Genomic DNA, 21244 nt, shown 5'->3' on the forward strand with positions numbered 1-21244 from the left:
TTCTGCCCTAAGTCTTCTTGGTTTTTCACTAGTTTATGTTCACTCTGACATGCAAATTTGTTCTATTTGTGGGAAAAATCAGGACAGCTTGAAATTTACCAACCTACTTCACAGAATCCTCCCAGTTTTATATATATGTAATATATATATAATATGACATATTATATATATATAAGATAACAGATGCACAGGAAAATTGAACTATAATCTCCATGCAAATTATCACATTCCAGACTAAGCAATAGATTTCTGGACCAGTGGATATTGACATTTTTTCCAGCTGCATAAGTGAGACAAATGATGGATAATGTCAAAAGACTTGATTTTGAAGCCCTATTCTGATCCCTGATTTATATGGCATTTAATGAGTCAACTTCTCTGAGCCTCAGATTCTTCTAATGAAAATAAGGGGATTTGTACCAGATGGGTTACACACTTTGCTTTTTTTCTTTTTACTTGATAGTATTTTTTTCCAATTACATGTAAAGATAGTTCTCAACATTTATTTTTGTAAGGTTTTAAGTTCCAAATCTTTCTTCTTCCCTCTATTCCCTCCTTTCTCGCTAAGACAGTAAAGCAAGCTGATATAAGTTATACATGAAACATATTTCCACATTAGTCATGTTATGAAAGAAGACTGAGAACAAATGGGAAAAATCATGAGAAAGAAAAAACAAAACAAAAAAACCAGTATGCTTCAATCCGCATTCAGATTTCTTCTTCTGATGTGATGATAATCATTTTCTATCAAAAGTCCCTTGGAATTCTGTTGAATCATTGTGTTGTTTAGAAGAGTTAAGTCAATCATAGTTGATCCTTACTCAATGTTGCAATTATTGTGTAGAATGTTCTCTTAGTTCTGCTCACTTCACATAGCATCAATTTTTATAGTTGCCTTTAAAAAAAAGTTTTGAATATACATTCCTTCATTTTTCTGGCTTGGTTCAGGATAGAACTCCAGATGCACATTAAAAGGCTATGAGCTTCAGAATTCTTCTAAGACAATTCAATTCAAATGGAAGTGATTGAATACTCATACATGGCAAGGGCTAACATGGTGGTCAGAAAAAATGATACAAGGATACTCTCAAGGTCTTTTTTAAGAACTTTAGAATTGATTGCATGACATGGAAGATACTAGCACAGGACCACACATAATGGCGTGCCCTCATCAGAGAAAGTGCTGTGCTCTAGGAGCAAAGCAGAATTGAATTAGCTCAGAAGAAATGTGAGATGTGCAAAATTAGAAAATCTGTCCCAAATGTTCATGGGGACTATTCGTATCTGATCTGTGGTAGAGCATTCTGAGCTCATATTGGTCTGATTGGCCACAGTCCAATATACTAACTTGACTGAATGTAGTGATGTCATTTTGGTCCTTCAAGAACAAAGGACAACAACCAACCAACCAACCAAAGGCTAAATTACCAAAAAAAAAAAAAAAAAAAAAAAAAAAGGTACTCTGAGTTACTACCTGTACCTATCATATCATATTGATTAATATGTTAGAAAAGAAAAATAATAAGTGTTGGAGGGGATGTGGAAAAAGAGGAACATTAATACATGTTGGTGGACTGATTCTATCATTCTGGAGAACAATTTAGAACTAAGCCCAAAGGACTATTAAACTCTACATACTCTTTGACCCAGCAATGCCCACTACTAGATCTGTATCCCAAAGAAGTGAAGAACAAACAGGAAAGGACTCATAGACACAAAATATTTATGGCAATTCTTTTTATGGTGGCAAAGAATTGGAAATTGAGAGGGTATCTATCAATTGGGGAACAGTTTAACAATTTGAAGTATATGATTGTGATGAAACACTTTTGTGCTATACAAAAATATGAGCAGGATGCCTTCAGAAAAACCTGCAAAGACTTACATGAACTAATGCAAAGTGAAAGGAGAAAAGCTAGGAGAACATTTGTATACCATAACAGCAACATCATAATGGTCATCTGTAAATAACTTAGTTATCCTCAACAATAAAATGTTCCAAAATAGTTCTGAAAGACTTAAAATGAAAAATATTATACACTTCCAGAAAAAGAACTCATGGCATATGAATTCAAAGTGAAACACACTTTTTTTTTTGACTTTCTTTATTATTCTTGGTTGGGTTTTTTTAGTCTGTATTTTCTTTTGCAACATGGCTAATATGGAAATGTTTTGCATGACTACACATATCAAATCATTTGCTTTCTTAATGAGGGAGGAGGAGGAGAAAGGGAGAAAATTTAGAACAAATTTTTTTAATGTTAAAAATTTTTGTTTACATGTAATTGAGAAAAAAATTAATTAAAAAAATGCAAGTGAAAGGGCTCAGGCTTCTCCCTCAGGGTACTTGTCATCTTGCTAAGATTCCTTTTTCTACCCAACCTCAAAAGCTACAACATATAAATCCCAAACAAATCATGGGATCAATGCCAATGCAGTCAGTCAGGAGGATGTCTTAGGAAGGAAACAAAATGGTCCCTCCCAATCTTTTTAAGGTGCGTGGATGCCTGGAAATGTGATCTTCTGGTGACTAGTAGAAAGGGAGGACATCATTCCATTAACTCTGCTAAGCCTTTTTCCCTAGGTATCTCAAGATCCCTACCTCTGGATAGTATTCATTGGAAATTCAGGGCTTTATATGCGGCATATGCAAAGTACATTATGCTGTTCCCCACCCCCCTCACCCCCCACCCCTCACTCCCATCCAGGCAATTGGGATTAAGTGATTTTCCCAGCTAGTAAATGTATCTGAATTTGGATTTGAACTCAGATTCTCCTGACTCCAGGACTGGTGTTCTATCAACTATACCACCTAGCTGCCCCAAAGTACATTAGGCTGGAATTCAGTATATTTGGATTCTGTTTCCCATGTGATCTTGAACAAGTCATATTCTTTAGGTTTCAATTTTAAAACTATTTCCATATTTGTCATGTTATGCAAGAAAAATCAGATCAAAAGGGAAAAACAATGAGAAAGAAAACAAACAAAAAAGGTGAAAATACTATGCTTTGATCCATATTCAGCTTCCTTACTTCTCTACATTTATTTAGATGACATTTTCCATCCCAAATTCCAATTTTATTGCTTTGAATCACCACATTTATGAGTATATTTTAAATCATTGTACACAGATTTCTTGCTGTATTGGGCAGGGAGGGAGGGAGAAAAGAAAATTTAGAACTCAAAATCTTACAAAAATGAATGTTGAAAATTATCTTTACATGTATTTGGGAAAATAAAATACTTATGAAAATTAAAACACACACAACTTAACTTCCTGCCATGTACTTTGCAATCCTGTGATGCTGGCTTCCTTCTATTTTCATACAAAATACTTATCTCCTGACTTCATGCGTTTTCACTGGCTGTTCATCTTGCTGGGAATACTCTCTCTCCTCATCTCTGCCTCCTGGGGTTTCCTCAGGTGCCAGCTAACATCCCATTTTCTTTATAATATCTTTCCCAGTCCATTTAATGCTAGTACCTTCCCTTTGTGATTATATCTAATTTATCCTATATGTATCTTGTTTGTACATGCTCTGAGCATGGTTTCATGGGTTTTCAAGTTGTGTGCATTCTGTTTCCCTCATTATTCTGTGAGCTCTTTGAGAATGGCATGGGGAAGAAAAAGGTTCTTTGCCTTTCATTGTATCCCCAGTGCTTAACCCAATGCCTAGCACTGAGTTGATGCTTAATAAATGCTTGTTGAGTTAATCTGTTGTTTTTTAAAAATTGGAATAATACTTTCCTTGTCCAGCTTTGGGGGCCTTTTTCCTGTTCTCCAGAAAGACAAGCAACTGTGTGGCTCAGCAATCACATCTCCCAGTTCTTTCAGTACCCCGAGCCTGATGTCTTGAATTCATTAAGATCAGCTAGAAATAAATTTCCCATCTTCTCATTGATCTTGTTTCAGCTCCTTAATAATCTATCTTTTCTTTTGTCCTTTATAATCCAGATTCCTTTCCTTGGCTGAGAAAACAGAAGCAAAATGAGCCGAGTAATTCTACCTTCTCTTCCTTTTCTGTTATCAACTTTCTATCCCCTAAGTAACTTTCTTATCCTTTCTTTAATTCTTCTATTTTCCCCAACATTGCTACAAAAAAAACTACTGCCCCCTCCCCCACCTTTTGACCATTCTTAATATTAACAACCAGCTTCAAAGCATTAGTACTCCAGGCTCCTAAAACTTTTTCTAAGACCTTTCTCTCTTTGACTTTAGAATTTCATTCCTGTAATTTCTCTTCTCTCTTAAACGGATTTTTCCCAGTAGAATCTTAGTTTATCTTAGCATATCTATATATCCTTTCCCTGAGTCCTTTGACATTTGATTTTTAAAAATCTTGGTGCATGTCAGATTATGCCTAGATTTCCTCTTCTTTATTATACATTTTAATTAAGATGAAGTTATCACTTTACCCCAAAATTCTTATCATTTCTACTCAAGCAATCAGATTCTCTTTGGTGAGAATTAAAAAGTAGTTTCTTCTCACTGCATTTTCCATCTTAGATAAGATAAGATTAATATGAGGCAGCTAGATGCCACAGTGGTTAGAGTATAAACCCTGAAGTCAGGAGGGCCTAAGATCAAATCTGACCTCAGACACTTAACGCTTAACCAGCTGTGTGACCCTGGGCAAGTCACTTAATTCCAGTTGCCCCTCTCCCCCAAATTAATATTAAGATAAATCAAGAATTCATCATTTACAGAGAGAGAATGATAATGAGGGTTAACTGGAGAAATTTGCTGGAGGTTACATTTGTTTAGAAGAAGAGATGCTGGGACTTTTTCTCACAAGGATTTTCCCATTTGCTTTGAATCCAGCTATTCTGACCAAGGATTTACATTTCCTCTCTAGACCTTGCTTTGTATTTTCTCACTATGTCCAAACCTGTTTTTCTCTTTCTGAGATTCAAGTGCCCCCTGTATAAGCACTAAAAAAACCTGATGTGAAGCTGATCCAACTGTCCTACATTTGCTTGAATGCTTCAGAAAACTTTCCATGAATCTCAACCCATAATTCTCAATTAGAGCATTTGTGAATTAGTCCTCTGCTCAGGAAATGAGTGGTCTATGTGACTTCAGAGGTTCCCTACAGTTCTAAATGTCCATGATTTCATGAAACATTCTATAAACAGGTTGCCTGGAGTCGCATAGGGAGCTTAATGACTAATCCTAGGGTTTTGAACATCATTCCTTCTGACCTCCATGTTGTTCAAATGAAACCCATGCTCTTTCTTCCTATCTGCCTCCTCTGCTATATAACTTCTTCAGATCCTGCTCATTGAGGGAAAGTTTTGGGAATGATGATGTCAAGGGCTCCTAAGTGTATTCCTGGGACATTTCACTGGGAATAGGCTGGGGAGGGCTACTCTGCGTAGAGAAGTGGGCTCTCAGGGAAGTTTTACCAGACCTTGGAAGTCCCTTGGAAAATAATATCTGGAAGCCACCAGCCTCAGGATGTGATCCGGGACCTGTTTGGTCAGTGGCTCAGTCCTCTAGCTTGCTATTCCATCCGCCCATCCGTCCACCCGTGGGTGCCATCATGGCAGAGGTGGCCAGTCAGGTATTGCTTGGCTTGGGACTCACCATCCTCTTGCAGCCGCTTATGCATATGAAAGTGCTCATATAAGTGGGATATGAGCTTCTTCCTCCAACTATGGGAAGAAGCATTTTTGGGCAGCAAGTCTATCAATTCCCTGATCTCTTTTGTTATGAATATATTATGAATATTGATGGAAAAAGTGGGCTCTTTAAAGCTTTAGCTCCCAGACTCGTTCTGGAGCTATTGGAACTATGGTCCACAGTAAAGTTTTGCAGGAATTAAAACAAGGATCTCCAACTTCGCAAAAAGATGGCCCATCCAGCTTTGACAGAGTTATCAAGGAGACTACTTGAGAGATTATGGCTTGTTCTGCTGCTCCTTCTGCTGCTATCCTCTTACATATCCCTTTCATGTGATTACCCTGAGGTCTATGGTACAATTCATTGGCAGAGAGAGCAAATACTGTGTGACTCCATAATAATCATTTACCAAGAGGGAGGCTTACTAGGATTCTTTGCAGGCCTTATTTCTTGCCTTTTGGGGGACATCATTTCCTTGTGGTTCTGTAATTCTTTGGCCTACCTCATCAATACCTATACATTGGAGAGTGAGGTTTCCACTATGAATGAAATGAAGAGTTATTCCCAAACTGCCACTGGATTCTTTGCCAATATGCTGATTTATCCCTTTTATCTCCAACCTGATGGCTATCAGCAATTGTGGGCTTGCTGGTGGATGCCCTCCTTATGCCCCAATTTATACTTTCTGGTTAGACTGTTGGTGTATGCTGCAAAAAGAGGGAAACATGAGTCACGGAAATGGATTGTTTTTCCAGAAGGTCTCATTTGAGAGGATTTATTATTGTGACCTGAGGATGTTGATTTGAAGATGTGGGGTAGGGGTAATGACATTTCTGTAATCCCAGATGCACAGAATTATAGGAGAGAATGTTAATTTCTATATAGTGTGGTGCACTTTTAAAAATAATCATTTAATCTTGGGAAAATGGAGGTATTTGGTGTCTGCCTTTTTTGTTCATTTCCCAGTGCAAGGGCTTTGCTGTAGAGAGTTCCCAGTAATTGTTTTTCCTGAAATGGGCAGTTTTTGCTTTGAGTTTAAATATGACTTACATATAGCAAAATTGCACTTTTCTAGAGGAATGGGCAGATTATTCTGGTGTTTAGTTCTCAATCTTAAACTTTTTAAGAATGAAAAAAATCATTAAATTCCAAACAGGAATAGAAACAACTTATGAAACTTCAGAAAAATTAATAAAGCAACTTTCTAGGAGATGAATAATTACTCTCCTCTTGTGGACTCTGTCTAAGGAGACAGTAGGATCCCACAGAGCCTATTTCCTGGTATAGGGCTCTAAATAACTATGTTTCTCTGGCCCCATCCCTCATTCTGCACAACTCAGTGAAAATAAAAGTGAGTTTTGAGACAGACATATTAACAATAGCAAAGATTATTTTTAAATTCATTTAACCAAAACAAAAAAATTCTTTTAACCAAATGAAGTACAAGAAAGCTGACTTGGTAATGACTTCAACCCTCCTTCCCTATAAGCTTCACAACAAACTCTGTAAAGTTAAAAACACAAATTAGGAAAAGACTAAAGTCCTGTCCTTGGTCTTCTCTATGAGCTGTGTCCTTGCCATATCTAACAGTGCATTATAATTTGAATTGTACATGATTTTTAGAATTTTTCTTCTACTCCCTTCCCCCATTTTGTTTAAAAGAGGGAGGGAGTGGTTTAATTTTAATTCCTCATGACACTCTTAAAAAGGATTTTTGTAATAATGGGTCTGATAATGTAAATTTCATTCTCTACTAGCAAGACTTTTTTAGCCAAAGCATCAATAACCTGGCATGATGTGATCCACATCATGTGTGTTTTAGGAATTTACAGAGCAAAATACATTTTAGAAGGAAACAGAAAAATAAAATTCTAAAAAACTTTTAAAAAAAGAAAGAAAATAATACCTGAGGAGGAAGTAGATAAATATGCACATCTTTGCCTCTTTTCTCCAGTCACTTAAATCCTCTTTCTGTCTGAGGCTCCAGACTCCGTGGGAAGTCAACTCTCCATCTCCTTTTTCATACAAGATTCTCTGTGGGAGCTCCTTGCATTTCTTAGCCCAGACCTCAGGGATGGAGAAGCATTTATATGTAACGAAAGAGAATCAGCTTTCCTTTGTCTCTTCTGTTTTGATTTCCAAGAGTTGTATGTAGCCAACCTGAAAACTTTTAATTGATCTTCACAGTCCCTTGGGGATGGGGTCTTTTAAGATAATTACACCTGTTCAGGGCTTGGAATTGTCCTTTTAGGTCTTCTAGTAAATGACCCACCATATCTTGTCTGGAGAGGGTAGATATTCTCAAAGAAAGGAGAAGGAATGAATGTTTCTGTATTTTTTTTTTCACATTCCTGATGCTTTGCATAGTGCTTGGAACATTTAATAAGCATTTAATAAGTCCTATCCAAGTGGGGATTAAGCAGCAGTGATCAGCAAAATAATATACCTATGTGGGGATATGTTCTTTGTATATCTCTGCTAAAAGACTTCAGATGATCCTGCATATTTTTACCATCAGGAGAGTTTGACATCTACACAGAACTAAATTTTCTGGGGAATAATTTTTTTGAGGAGGATGGATTGTTCTGGTATACAACTTTCTTCTGAAAAACAAAATAAACACAATCCAGGTGGTAGAAAGGGCTCAAGACCCTTCCCTAGGTTTGTATCTGTAGGAGCGGAAGTGGAAGGAAGATTGTAGTTGGCTTTGTAATTTAGGGCAAAGATAGCAGACAGGGTTTGAGGAGTCTGGCATAGATAAAATGAATGTGAAGATTCTTTTCATGAAATGAGATATGTCATAAGAAATCATGAATTTGAAGAAACACTGGGGAAGAGTTATATGAACTGAAGTAGAATAAAATAAGAAGAAACAGAACAACTTAAGTACTACAATAATGTAAAAAAAATAAATAAATGTAAAAAAAAGACTTCAGAATTCAAAATATTGCAATGACCAATAATGATTTCCAAAGACTACTGGTGAATCTCATATTATGCTTCTTGAAAGATGGTGAACATTAAGTTTCACATATAGCCATATATGGTAGTGTTTTATTTAGCTGTATTTTGTAGTAGGGAAGAGATCTATTGGATTAAGGTGTAGGTTAGAAGTTAATAGGTGTAATGTTCAAGCTAGCTTTCTGGAGGTCTTTTGAATGGGCCTTGGTCTCAGCAGGATAGACACCATGAGAATGGTTAGGAATAGTCTAGAGTCTTGTCTCTTTCACAGTCTGTCTTCTTTACAGTGTCTGTCACACTCTGACCCAGTCTTGATCTTAATGGAGAAGTATAAGGCAGGAGAGCCACCAGGAGGATGGTCAAAAATGAAATATCTCATTTCCAGTCCTCAGCCCTTATTATACCATGGTATGATTATATCATTACAGCACACTATATATGTGTGAACTAGAGAACTATTACATCACCATGCTAAGTACTAAGATGTAAACTAAAGAACCATAATCTCATCAGTTCCACTGAGTTAACACCTTGTTTTAAATATACTTCTCCAAAGTTCTGGCCCTCTACAAATAGGCTATGATAATTATATTTCTAAAGAATTATTAAATATATTTAAAATCATCAATAAAAGTATTCCCCCTTGAAAAAAAATTCTTTCCCAGAAAATACAGGAGTACGTAGATGTGTCAGTCTCCTGTAGGTGCAAAGAATGAAGGATTATCTAATCTCTTTTTTGTAGCGATACAAAGAGCATTTCTCCATGGAGTTGTATTACTGACTTTGTTGATCACTATTACAAAATCGCTACTCAGATGAGTTAATTCAAAGCAAGGCAAATCAATGGGCACTTACAGGCACTATGAAGAGTGCTAGGGATATAAAGAAAGGCGAAAATCAGTTTCTGCCTTTTCTTACAGAATATCTGTCCTCTTCAGACAAAGTAAAATGAGTGACTAAACTCCATGACCTTAAACTTCCCCTTCAATTCTAAGATTCTATGATTCTGTATAAGGACAAAAATTCAGACATTGTCTATCTCAATTTTCTTATCACTTGCTGGGTTTTGCAGTCAGGTGAGTGGATACCTGTACAAGTCATTGAAAAGAAAGTCTTTGAAAGAAAAGAAGACAATAATATTGAAAACAACAAATATGGTTTATATAAAGAGATTTGGAAAAAAGCCTTTGATAGAATGTAATGCTAATTTATGCTAAAAAACCTTACAAAGCATAGGTATACAAGGGACATTTTAAAAATTATTTATCTAAACCCAAAAGTAACATTATTTTCCATTTGGGAAAATACTAGAAGCATGATAAATAATCTATAAATCAAGGTATGCCCTTTCTCTACTATTATTTAACATCATTTTAGAAAAGCAATTAGAAAAGAAAAATACTTAAAATTATTCCCTCTTGCTGATGTGGTGGATTATTTGGAAAAGCCCAAGGAATCAGCACAGAAACTGGTTGAGGCAATGAATAGTTTCGATAAAATAGTAGGATAAAAAAGAAATCCTGAAAAATCAACTGCATAGATAGCAGTGACAAAATCCAAGAGGCTATTGTAGTAAGTTGAATCCTTTAAAAATTAACTTCAAGAGGCATAAAATACCTGAGAGTTAGTCTGTCAAAGCATATTCAAGACATAAATACAAATAAAAAACACTCTTTAATGAAATAAAACTTAAATATTTGGAGGGATATTCATTGTGCATATTGAGCCATGCCAAGAAAATATCTTGCTTTATAGAGATAAATAAACTTTAAAAAAATTCATCTAGAGAAACAAAAGGAATAGAATATCAAGGGAGGAAGGAATGAATAAAAAGTAGAATTGAAGGAGGAATAGCACACCCATATGACAAATAATATTATAAAACACTAATTATAAAATGTATTTGGCACTGTTTGAAAAATAGAGCAATAGATCAGTGGAACAGATTGCATAAGGAAGAATCAGAGGTGATAATCCTAGGAATAATGCTCAGTACTTAGAATATGTTGGAAAGATGATGTAATTGATAGAATACTTGACCTGGAGTTAGGAAGACCTGAGTTCAAATATGATTTTAGTCACTTACTAACAGTGTAACCTTGAGTAAGACACTTAACTTCTATTTGCCTCAACTGTAATGAAAATGATAGTAGCATCTGCTTCACAAAGTTGTGAGGATCATATAAAATAATATCTGGAAAGTGCTTAGTGCAGTGCCTGATTATTGTAGGTGCTTATTCTTTCCTTCCTCCCTCCCTCTTCCCTCTTCCTCCCTCCCTCTTTCTTCACTCTCCCTCTCTCCCTCTTTCTTCCCTCTCCCTCCCTCCCTCCCTCCTTCCTTTACTTCTTTCCTTCCTTCCTTCCTTCCTTATTTATTTCCTTCTTTCCTTCCTTCCTTATTTATTTCCTTCCTTCCTTCCTTCCTTCCTTCCTTCCTTCCTTCCTTCCTTCCTTCCTCCCTTCCTTCTCTTTTTTCCTTTCCTTCTTTCTTTTTTTTTTTTACCTTATTAAAGACAAAAGAATTGGATCCAAATTCTAGTTCTAAAATTAGCTATGTGACCATGAGTCATTCCATCACTCAGCTTCAAGGTCCTTATTTTTATTTAATTTTTTAAATTTAAATTTTGTTTGGTTGTATTGTACTTGACAAACATCATCAAACATGAACATTTCAATATTCACAGAAGAAGAGAAAAAGAAGATGGCATATGAAACAACAAAACTACTATGGATAGCTTGTAGAAGGATAATACCTGTCTCCAGAGCATTTTGGCAAACCAAATGCCTTGCAAACCTTAAAGGTTTATATATAATTTAAAAAAAAAATTTCCAATGAAAAATTGTCAGTGTATTGGTTTATTCTCTTATTCCTTCAGGTCTTCAGAACAGGATGTGTTTGTGAGGATATATGGGATGTTTCCAAAGATTATGGATAGGAATTGGCTGGCTCCTGAGGGAGGAAAGGAGCTCAAAAGAGACCAATTCTCTCTGCTAATACCTTATCTATTCCAATCATTCCAGAGTATGGTCTAAGCCTTTCAAATATCTCACAGTACCTTTTCCTCCAATATTCTTGGCTTGCTTCATACTTCACTGAGAAAACTGTGGCTATACATCCTTTATTGCATCAACTCTGGACTTCCCTAGCAGATTGCTCTCATTAAAATCCCCCAACTCATTCAGTCTTTCATTTTCTCATTTCCTCCCTACTGCCTAAAGACATACCCTAAATTCCCCCATCCTTAGCAAAATCTTCACTAGACCCTATCATTTTTGCTGGCCATTTTCCTATATATTTCCACTTTCAATTAAATATCTAGAAAAAAAAAAAGTATCTACCCTTGTTGCTTCCACTTTGCCACCTCTGACTCTTCTGAAACCTCTAATTGGAAGCAATCTGGCTTCTGACCTCATCATTCAACCAAAACCACTCTTTCCAAAGTTACCAATTTGTCTTTTTTTTTTTTTTTTTAAAGTTTTTACTGATATTTTCTGTTTAACATATTATCAAAATATTCCATATATATCCTTTCCCCTCCCAAAAGCAAATATAGCAAATCATATTTTTAGAGAAGAAAAAGTCATATATTGATATTTGATATACTGAAGAAATCCAAAAAGAGGTGCAATGTGTAACACCTGTGGACCTCCCACTTCCCTGAAGAGATGGATTAGTAGTATCTTCTCATATCTCTTCTTTTCAGTCACCAAATGATCTTTGTAATTTGTCACATTTATTTTGACTTTTTGGTATATGCTGTTATTGAATATATTGTTTTTTGGCTCTACTTAACTTTATTTTGCACCAGTCGATTTAGATCTTTCTATACTTCTTTGTACTTGTAACACACACAATTTCTTTCAGCACAGTAGTAATTCATTATATTCATTCAGTACAGCAATTTGTTTAGTTGGGAAACAATTTGTTTCCCAAATTGATGGGCACCTACTTTGTTTCCACTTTTTAGTGATAACAAAAAAGGTTTCTATAAATATTTTGGAGTAAGTAAACTTTCATCTTATCAATGGTTTCCTTCCAGTATAATCTAGTAATGGACTGTCTAGATCAAAGAGTATTAATATTTCTGGGAGGGGAAAGGATATATATGGGATACTATGATAATACTTTCCAAAATAGTTGTACCATCTCACAGTTCCACAAACCATGCATTAATATGTACATCTTTCCACAACTCCTCCAACACTGACTATTGACATTTTTGATGATTTGAAGTATATGAGGTGACATCTTAGTGTTGTTTTATTTTTCTTATTATTCATTATTTGGAGAATTTTGTGAACAATTTATAGTTCTTTTGAGAAGTTTGTTCATATTCTTTGACCATTTGTCTATTGGATAATGGCTGATATATATGTATAATTTTATACATATATATTTATATATTATATAGTTTTATATATTTATTAATTGTTGACAAATCTTGGATGCCAAATCCTTATCAGAGAAATTTGATACAAATATTTTTCCTATTTAACTTATCCCACATGCATTAATGTTGAATTTGCAGGAGCTCTCCTAGTTGCTAGCACTTTCCTTTCCCAAAATCATTTTATTAATTGCCTTTTGGCTGCTCCTTCTTCATTGCTAGGAATAGTTTTATCACTTGGGAGTTTCCTAGACCAATGGAATCACAGATCTCATCTCTATTCTTATACTAGAAATATAAACAGGATTCTATTTATTATTTATTATTGTTCCTCTACATGTTAGGCATGTTAGCTCATGTTTAGTCTTTAGTTGTGAAATGGATATAAATCAGCAAGTATTTATTAAGTTCCTACTATGTTCCAGGCATTGAATATACAACTATAAAGAGACAATCCCTATTTGAAAGGAGTTAATAGAGGAAAAAACAGGTACATATAAAAATATAGACAGAATAGTTATGAATATGTACAAAATAGTTTAATCCAAGTTTGTTTGGAAGGCAAAGATCCAAGTTTGTTTGGAAAGCAAAGAAGGAAGCACTAGCAATTAGGAGGATCAGGAAAGGCTTCACACAGAAATTAGTGCTTGAACTGAACATTTTTAAAGGAAAGAGAAGTAATCTCCCTGGCAGAAGTCATATCCATTTCATGAATGGGTATGATTCCACGCAAAGGCCCAGCAATGGAAGATGAAATGTCATGTGTAAACAATACAGAAGAGGACAGTTTGTCTGGATTACAGAATTCAGAAGCTTGGAAAGATAAATTATTTCTAGGTTGTGAAGGGCTTTAAAGGTTAAAAAGACTCTCCTCCCTTCCTCATCATGGTTCTTTGGTGAGCCAATTCAATTCTACACTGATCTCTTTTCTTTAATTTCTTGCCCTTCTATCCTAAGGGATAGATAGATAGAGAAGTAAATGGAGTGTCAGGTCTGTAGTCAGGAAAATCTGAATTTAAATTTGGTCTTAGATACTAGCTATGACCTTGAGAAGTCACTTTGCCCCCTCTTTTGTAAAATGGGGATACACTGGAAAAGCAAATGACACATCATTCCAATATCTTTGCTAAGAAAACTCCATGAAGAAAGTTCATGGGGTCACATAGAGTCAGACATGACCACTGACTTAAAACTCCTTCCTCATCTCACATCACCCAGATTTCTTCTGCCACTATTTCCTTTGTCACTTGTTTCACAGGAAGAAGTCACCCTTCTTATCAAGGCTAAGCCTTCTAAATGCACAAGAGATTCCATTCCCTCCTTTCCCCCCAGTAGATTGTTACCATGATGATCCCTACCCTCTCATTTATATTCAATCTCTTCCTGTCAATAGCAATTCTCTTTTTAAATTTGATTTTTTATTATAGCTTTTTATTTACAAAATATATGCATGGGTAACTTTTCAACATTGATCCTTGCAAAAATTTCTGTTCCAACTTTTCCCCTCCTTCCCCCCAGCCTCTCCCCAGATGGCAGGTAGTCCCATACATGTTAAATATGTTAAAGTATATATTAAATATAATATATATATCCACATATTTATACGGTTATCTTGTTGAACAGGAAAGATCGGATTTAGAAAGAAGGTAAAAATAACCTGAGAAGAAAAAAATAAAAATGCAAGTAAACAGTAACATAAAGAATAGAAACGTTATGTTGTGGTCCATACTCATTTCCCAGTGTTCTTTCTCTGGGTATAGCTGAGCAATTCCCTTTTTGACTGAACCACATAACTGAAGAGAGATTTAGAATCTGTAAATAAGTGTTTACTGAATATTTCTTGTATATGTAGTTCTGGGCTAGGTTCTGTGAAAAATACAGAACAAACACTGAGGGACTCACTGTTATTTGTCCTTCATTCTTCCAAGATGATCAATGACATTGGGAGGGTGATATCTTGATATGTGAATGATTTGGATTTAAGTAAGGTAGGGCTGTGCAAAGATATCACTCTCACTCTCTCCTCTAATCATCAGAATCCATTGGCAAGACATAAGACAAGGTGATTGGTAATGGTTCCTTGAAGAACTCATATTGTAGGGTAAGACATAAGAACATGCAAAAACAAGGAGGCAATAGAGTGGGGTAGAATGATCTCTGGATTTGAGTCAAGAGATCTTATCTTTTCCACTAGCTAGTTGTGTAACCTTGAGCTTTTGGAGCCTCAATTTTCTCATCTGTATAAATTGAGGGATGAGGGATTGTATTAGATAATATTTCAAGTTTGTTTAGTTCTTGAATTTAACTCTAGTTATAGGATCATGGGATCATAAGTTTAGAGCTGGAAGGGATCTAGAAGCTACTGAGTCCAATTCCCTTCTTTTACAGATTCTAGGAAATTGAGGGCAAGAGAGATTAAATAACTTCCCTAGGTTTATTTACTTAACAAGTGTCTGCAGTAGGATGTCCTATCCACATACATGTAATTTGCTATCTCTAGAGCTATTTAGTCTTGAAAGACTTTATGGATTAAATAAATTAACCTGGGATCTAAAATAAAAATCAATGTACAAATGTATAAATTCACAGAGTAACAGAAGAAGAAATGGAAAAATTAAATAATCTATAGATTATTGGGTAAGAACACCTTGGTTTAAAAGAAAGCAATGAATAGAGCAAAGGCATATTGGCAGGATTAAATCAGGCAAAAGCTCCACATAACTGACACATTGGAAACTCAGCCTTCAATTTCAAACTTTTTAGTTCATGGTATTTAAGAAAACCATGTTCTAATTTCCTTTAAGGTTTCCTTTTAAAAATGGATATATGAGGTGAGTTGTTTACTAAATTTGAGAAGTGATCAACTCTCTCTTTCTCTCTCTCTCTTCCTCCTTCTCTTCTTTTCCCTTTTCTCTTTCTCTCCTTCTTTCTTACTCTTCCCCAACCACACACTCTCTTACCCCAAAGAACTGTCTTGTTCTTTATAATCACTGCTGCATTCACTTTCTGTTTATGCAACAGTACTGAGAAGCAAATTTGGTGTTGAGAACTATAATTTATATAGTTTTTCATATTGGTTGTATGTTCCACAGGAGCATAGTCTCCAGAAAATCAAAACCATATTGACACTGGAAAAAAAAAAAAAAAAAAAGAGCAATTAGAAGGATGTACTTTCAGGAAATTGGTTCCCTTTAAAGTAGCCTGTGTTTTATTTTAGGTCATCCTTGACCAACTATCTTGTTCTTGTCCTCACTGATTTTCAAAGCTTGGAGTCAGAGAAGCCATGAATTAAAATAATCCTTTTGATAAGAATATAACACCTGCAAAATCTGGGGAATTGGTAGGTGGGGGGTCTCAAACTAATCTATAAATTTTTTCATTCATGTGTGCATGTAACACGAATGGTTTATTCAACCATTATTTATGAAGTAAATATGAAATATGAAGTAAATCCAGGGCTGGGTTTGCACTGAGGGGAAGAAAAAGAAGAAAATCTTTATAATAAGATACAGAAAGAGCTACAATACAAGGCATGATGTGTACAGAGGCAATTACAAACCAAATGCAGTCTGGGTTTAGGAGATGGTAAGATTTCTCTGGGTTAATATGATCAGAAGAACAAGGATAGTTGCTTGGAGGGATATAAACATTAGAATGGGCTCAAGCTAATGTATGTTTCCTTCAGACACTGTTTCAAATGTTTATGAGTTTTATCATTTTTATTAAATATTTTTAAAATAAATTTTATTTATAAATTCAGTCCTTTAGGACTAAAAGAGATAAACTTTGTGTTTCTGGCTTGGAAAGCTTTTATTCCTCCTTTTCTAAATCCTTCTAAGGCCTCAGATCAGATTCACAGCTGAAATTCCACCTTTATCAGGAAGCATCCCCTGATTATTCCAGCTTATAGAGACTTCTCATTGCCTTCACTTGTACCAACCTTTTTTTTTTCTTATCAAGAAAAGACTTTACCTGTTTTATGGGTCTGAGTCATGTGATTTCAGGGAAATTGTGAGTTCCCTGAAGACAGAGACTGTATATTCTCTTTTCCTGGTCCTCCAGACAATTTTGCTGAGTACAGAGCTCAATAAATCCTTGTTGAATTGAACCGAGGGTCAATAATAGTGTCTCAATTCCTAAAAGATAGGAATATGCTCATTGTCAGAGACTAATTTGTTTTTATGAAGTCAGAGGATAGGACCTTAAGGCATTAGGGTTTGAAAATGATTGGGTATTTTTATGTTTTTTGGTTTTTTCCCCCCACATACTGATATTATTAAAGAACAGGTCTGACTATGTCACTTTTTGTCATTTTTCCCCCCAAAAAAGATTCAGCAGCTCCTTACTGCCTCTGGGATAAAATAAAAATGTTCCTGTTAAATATTTAAAGTCCTTCATAGTCTGGCTCCAGCCAGTTTTTCTAGACATCTCATGACCCCTTACCTGCTCTGTTCCAGCCAACTGATCTGCTTGCTTCTCCCCCTCAACATTGACTATCCAGTTCTTACTTCTGTGCCTCTGAATATGTTGCAGCCCATTCCCTTCCCTGCCTAGAATGCATTCCCTCTTCACCTCCTCTTCTTCTATTCTCTGGTTCCCTTCAACATCCCTGAGTTCAAGTCACCCCCTACATAAGTCTTTCTCATCTTCCCCTATTGTTAGCATTGTTACTCTCTCCTTTGAAATTACTTTGAATATGTTGTTCAGTCGTTTTTTCAAATATGTCCAATTCTTTGTGCTCCCATTTGGGGTTTTCTTGGCAAAGACACTGGAGTGATTTACCATTTCCTTCTCTAGTTTATTTTACAGGTGAAGAAACTGAGGCAAACAGGGTTAAATGACTTGCCCAGGATCACTGTGTTAATAAGTGCATTTAAATTTAGGAGATCAGTCTTCCTGATTCAGATGTTCTACTCACTGTCACTTAGCTACCTTGACTTTCAATATATCTTATATTAACTTATCTATATAAATATCTTATCTCCCTAATAGAATGTAAATTCATTGAGGACAGGGATTATTTGATTGTTTTGTCTTGGTATTCTTAACAATCAGCATAACATGGTACAGAGAAGGCTTTTACCAAATGATAATTGAATTAAGCTGAATTTCCTTACTGGGGATATGTTGGATTTTAATTTCTGGAATTCCAGGAAAAAACATCTATTTTGGCAATGCAATATATTAAACATAAGGGAAGGACCAATGATTCTATGGAACCTTGGCTTTGAGATGTTTTGGTCTTAACTGAAGACTTTAGTTAAAATGATTATCAAGAGTTATCAAATAAGTTGTCTCCAAATATAAATTATTTTTAAAAGAAAAAGCTGGGAATTTATTTCTTTTATTTAATGAAGGTCCTCAAGCTTCCTCACCCTGAGATGTTCATCTCTCAAACCCCAGGTCACCTTGACTAGGTTGGAAGACTCCATGACAGGCAACCATATCTCCTTTGCAGCTTCTGGGTCATTATTAGTTTTTTCTCAAAGAACTCTAGATGCTGTCTGATTTAGATAAACAAGGTTATATCGGGGGCCTTCAAAATAGTTAGCACTTGAGCCTCATATTCTGGAACTCTACTACCCTGTCCCTGTAGTTCTCTTACCTATGAATGCTTCTAATAAAGCTGTAGTTTGCTTATAATCTGCTATCTTCTTTGTGTGTCTTTCTCTCATGTTCCCACCTGTGTCTGCACACTGATTCCCTACATTGGGTCTGGAACTTTTATTTATTCCATAAGTTGTTGCCTAGGGCTTAATAGAGTCTGGGTATTTTCTCTGGCTGTCCTCAAGACTAGAATGTTTTCTCTTCACCACACTGAAGTACTGAATTCTAGGCTTCTTTTAGGTTCCAACTGAAATCTCACCTTCTCCAGGAAGCCTTTCCTATTCCCTCTTAATTCCAATTGCTTCCTTCTGTTATCTCCTATTTATCAAGCATATAATTTGTTTTGTATATATTTGTTTACAGGCTGTTTTCCCCATTAGATTATTAGCTATCTGAAGATCAAAAACTGTCTTTTTGCCTCTTCTTGCATCCCTACTACTTAGCACAGTGCTTGATACATAGAAATTACTTAACAAAGTTTATTAATTTATTAATAGTCTTAGAGAAAGTAAAGAACAAGCACTGGGAAAGTAATAGTCTTTAAACTCTGTATTAAACTGTATATCAGATCTGGCATATAGATCTGGGACTAGGAGCTCACCCATAAGCATCAAAGAAAAGGGTACAATTGGATACAATTATCTGTGAGGTATGTATGATAAATGTAAACTCACTCATCTTCCTTTATCATGTAAAAAGAATTTACCCAGTAATCCAATTTTGAAGTCTAAGTAGTGATCAGCATTAAATCCTAGACTGAGAACTACATGGAGAATTATACCATTTACTTAATAAATGACTGGTCTTAGGTGGAGTTTATGAGGATTTTTTTTCCCCTTAAGCAAGTGTCAAAGACCATTTTGGTTTGATCTTTCCAGAGGCTCCTTAGAACTTTAGAGTGAAGAAATTTCCAATGTTATCTTGTTATAGCCCCACATATGCACCCATAGCCTAAATATATGAATCATCTAGTCTTTAGCTAATGTTTATTATGGACAAGCTATTGGTCATGGGTCTTAGCTCCCATTATATGGCTTTATGAAAATGCCTGATACAAGAGAAATTACTTAATAAATGTTTATGGAATTGGATCATTGAATTGAACCTAACTTAGCATCCCCAGACCTCAGAGGTCGCTTTGTGAGTATATCCTCTGCAATCTTAGGTAAAATAAAATTGCTAATAATTTCCATATTATGTTTATTTTCAACTCTTCAGAGTTGAAAGCCTTTTCAGGCTTCAGAGGAACTGGACGGGAATGGTTGGTAAAATGACTTGAAAAGCTGTGGCCATTATGTTAGAGCCTGCCTTTCAGCAGTATAACTTAGGCGTTTCAATGTGGAAACATTATCAAAGTGTATTTTGATGTCTTTAGATAACCAAGCCACATGACTACAAAGGCCTCCAGACAGCCTGTGCTCATTGTTTATTCCCAAGTACGTCACAAAGAAGAATCGATAGTTTAAATTTATGAGAAATTCAGAGGACAAAATGTGCTGAATCTGCTCAAATTGCTTCCCCGGCCTGGGACTTTTGATTTCATGACAAATGAGACCAGATCTCATAAATGAAGCTTTAGGTGAGATTCCTTGTTATCAAAAGCCTAGATGGTGCTACCCATAGAAACACATAAAATAGTGATGTTAAAAGAATTTACCTCTTCTCTAATTAATCTTAATTTTAATCCCTTCCAACTGTTTATCATTTCATATTCATCTTCTTTAAAGCTTATCTGCATATGTTTGTTTGTATGTTGTCTCCCATGTTAGATTATGAACCTGAAGGTTGGGATCTTTGTATACCCAAAACCTAGCACTGTGCCTGATTGATAGTTGACATTATATGTTTACTGAATGACTGAATAAGTACTGATCTTCTTTCTCTAGGCAAAAAGAATTAGGAACCATGTGAGTCAATTATTCCATTCTAAATTTCAGAGAAATCTCAGATTTGGAAGAATTGGTTCATATTTGATGAAATGTCCAAGCATATCAATCAAATATAGGCCCTCTTCATTCAACTTTTCTCCATTAAGTGGGTAGAATAAAATGGATATCAGATTGCTGTTTCTGGTGTGGCTGTTCCTTGACTATTAAAATTCACAGGCTAAAAATAATACCTAAATATTTTAATGGCTCTATGGATCCTTGTGAATGGATGCCTCCAGGGAGGCAAATCATAACCTATTCATTTTGCCCATTCCATGCTATTCTTGCCTAAATCCTTTTATGAAGGAGGGTATACTGTGCTGAGGATTCCTTCAGTTCTTTTTGCCATCACAAGAATATCGTGTTCACAAAGAACATGAGTCATCCAATTGTTATATCTTGCTCTTGCAATATAATCAGCCCATCTTCAACTTTTTTGATCTTTTACTATTATTGTTCAATCATTTCAGTTCTGTTCAACTCTTTATGACCTTATTTGTTTTGTTTTGTTTTGTTTTTGGCAAAGATACTAGAATGGTTTTACATTGCTTTTTCCAGCTCATTTTACAGATAAGAAAAATGAGTTAAATAACTTATCCAGGATCACACAGCTAGTAAGTGTCTGAGGCCAGATTTGAACTCAGGAAGATAGTCTTCCTGACTCTAGACTCAGCACTCTATGCACTGTGTCACCTGGCTGCCTTATTTTTTGATCTTACAAGTCTTTGATAATATC

General features: G+C 35.4%; 1 pseudogene; it reads left to right on the forward strand.

The window, feature by feature from the left end:
• The first annotated feature begins 5544 nt into the window (after positions 1-5544).
• Positions 5545-6430, forward strand: LOC127546302 (mitochondrial carrier homolog 2-like; annotated as a pseudogene).
• Positions 6431-21244: the final 14814 nt, after the last annotated feature.

The sequence above is a fragment of the Antechinus flavipes genome, chromosome 2 (assembly GCF_016432865.1).
Source record: "Antechinus flavipes isolate AdamAnt ecotype Samford, QLD, Australia chromosome 2, AdamAnt_v2, whole genome shotgun sequence".
NCBI lineage: Eukaryota > Metazoa > Chordata > Mammalia > Dasyuromorphia > Dasyuridae > Antechinus > Antechinus flavipes.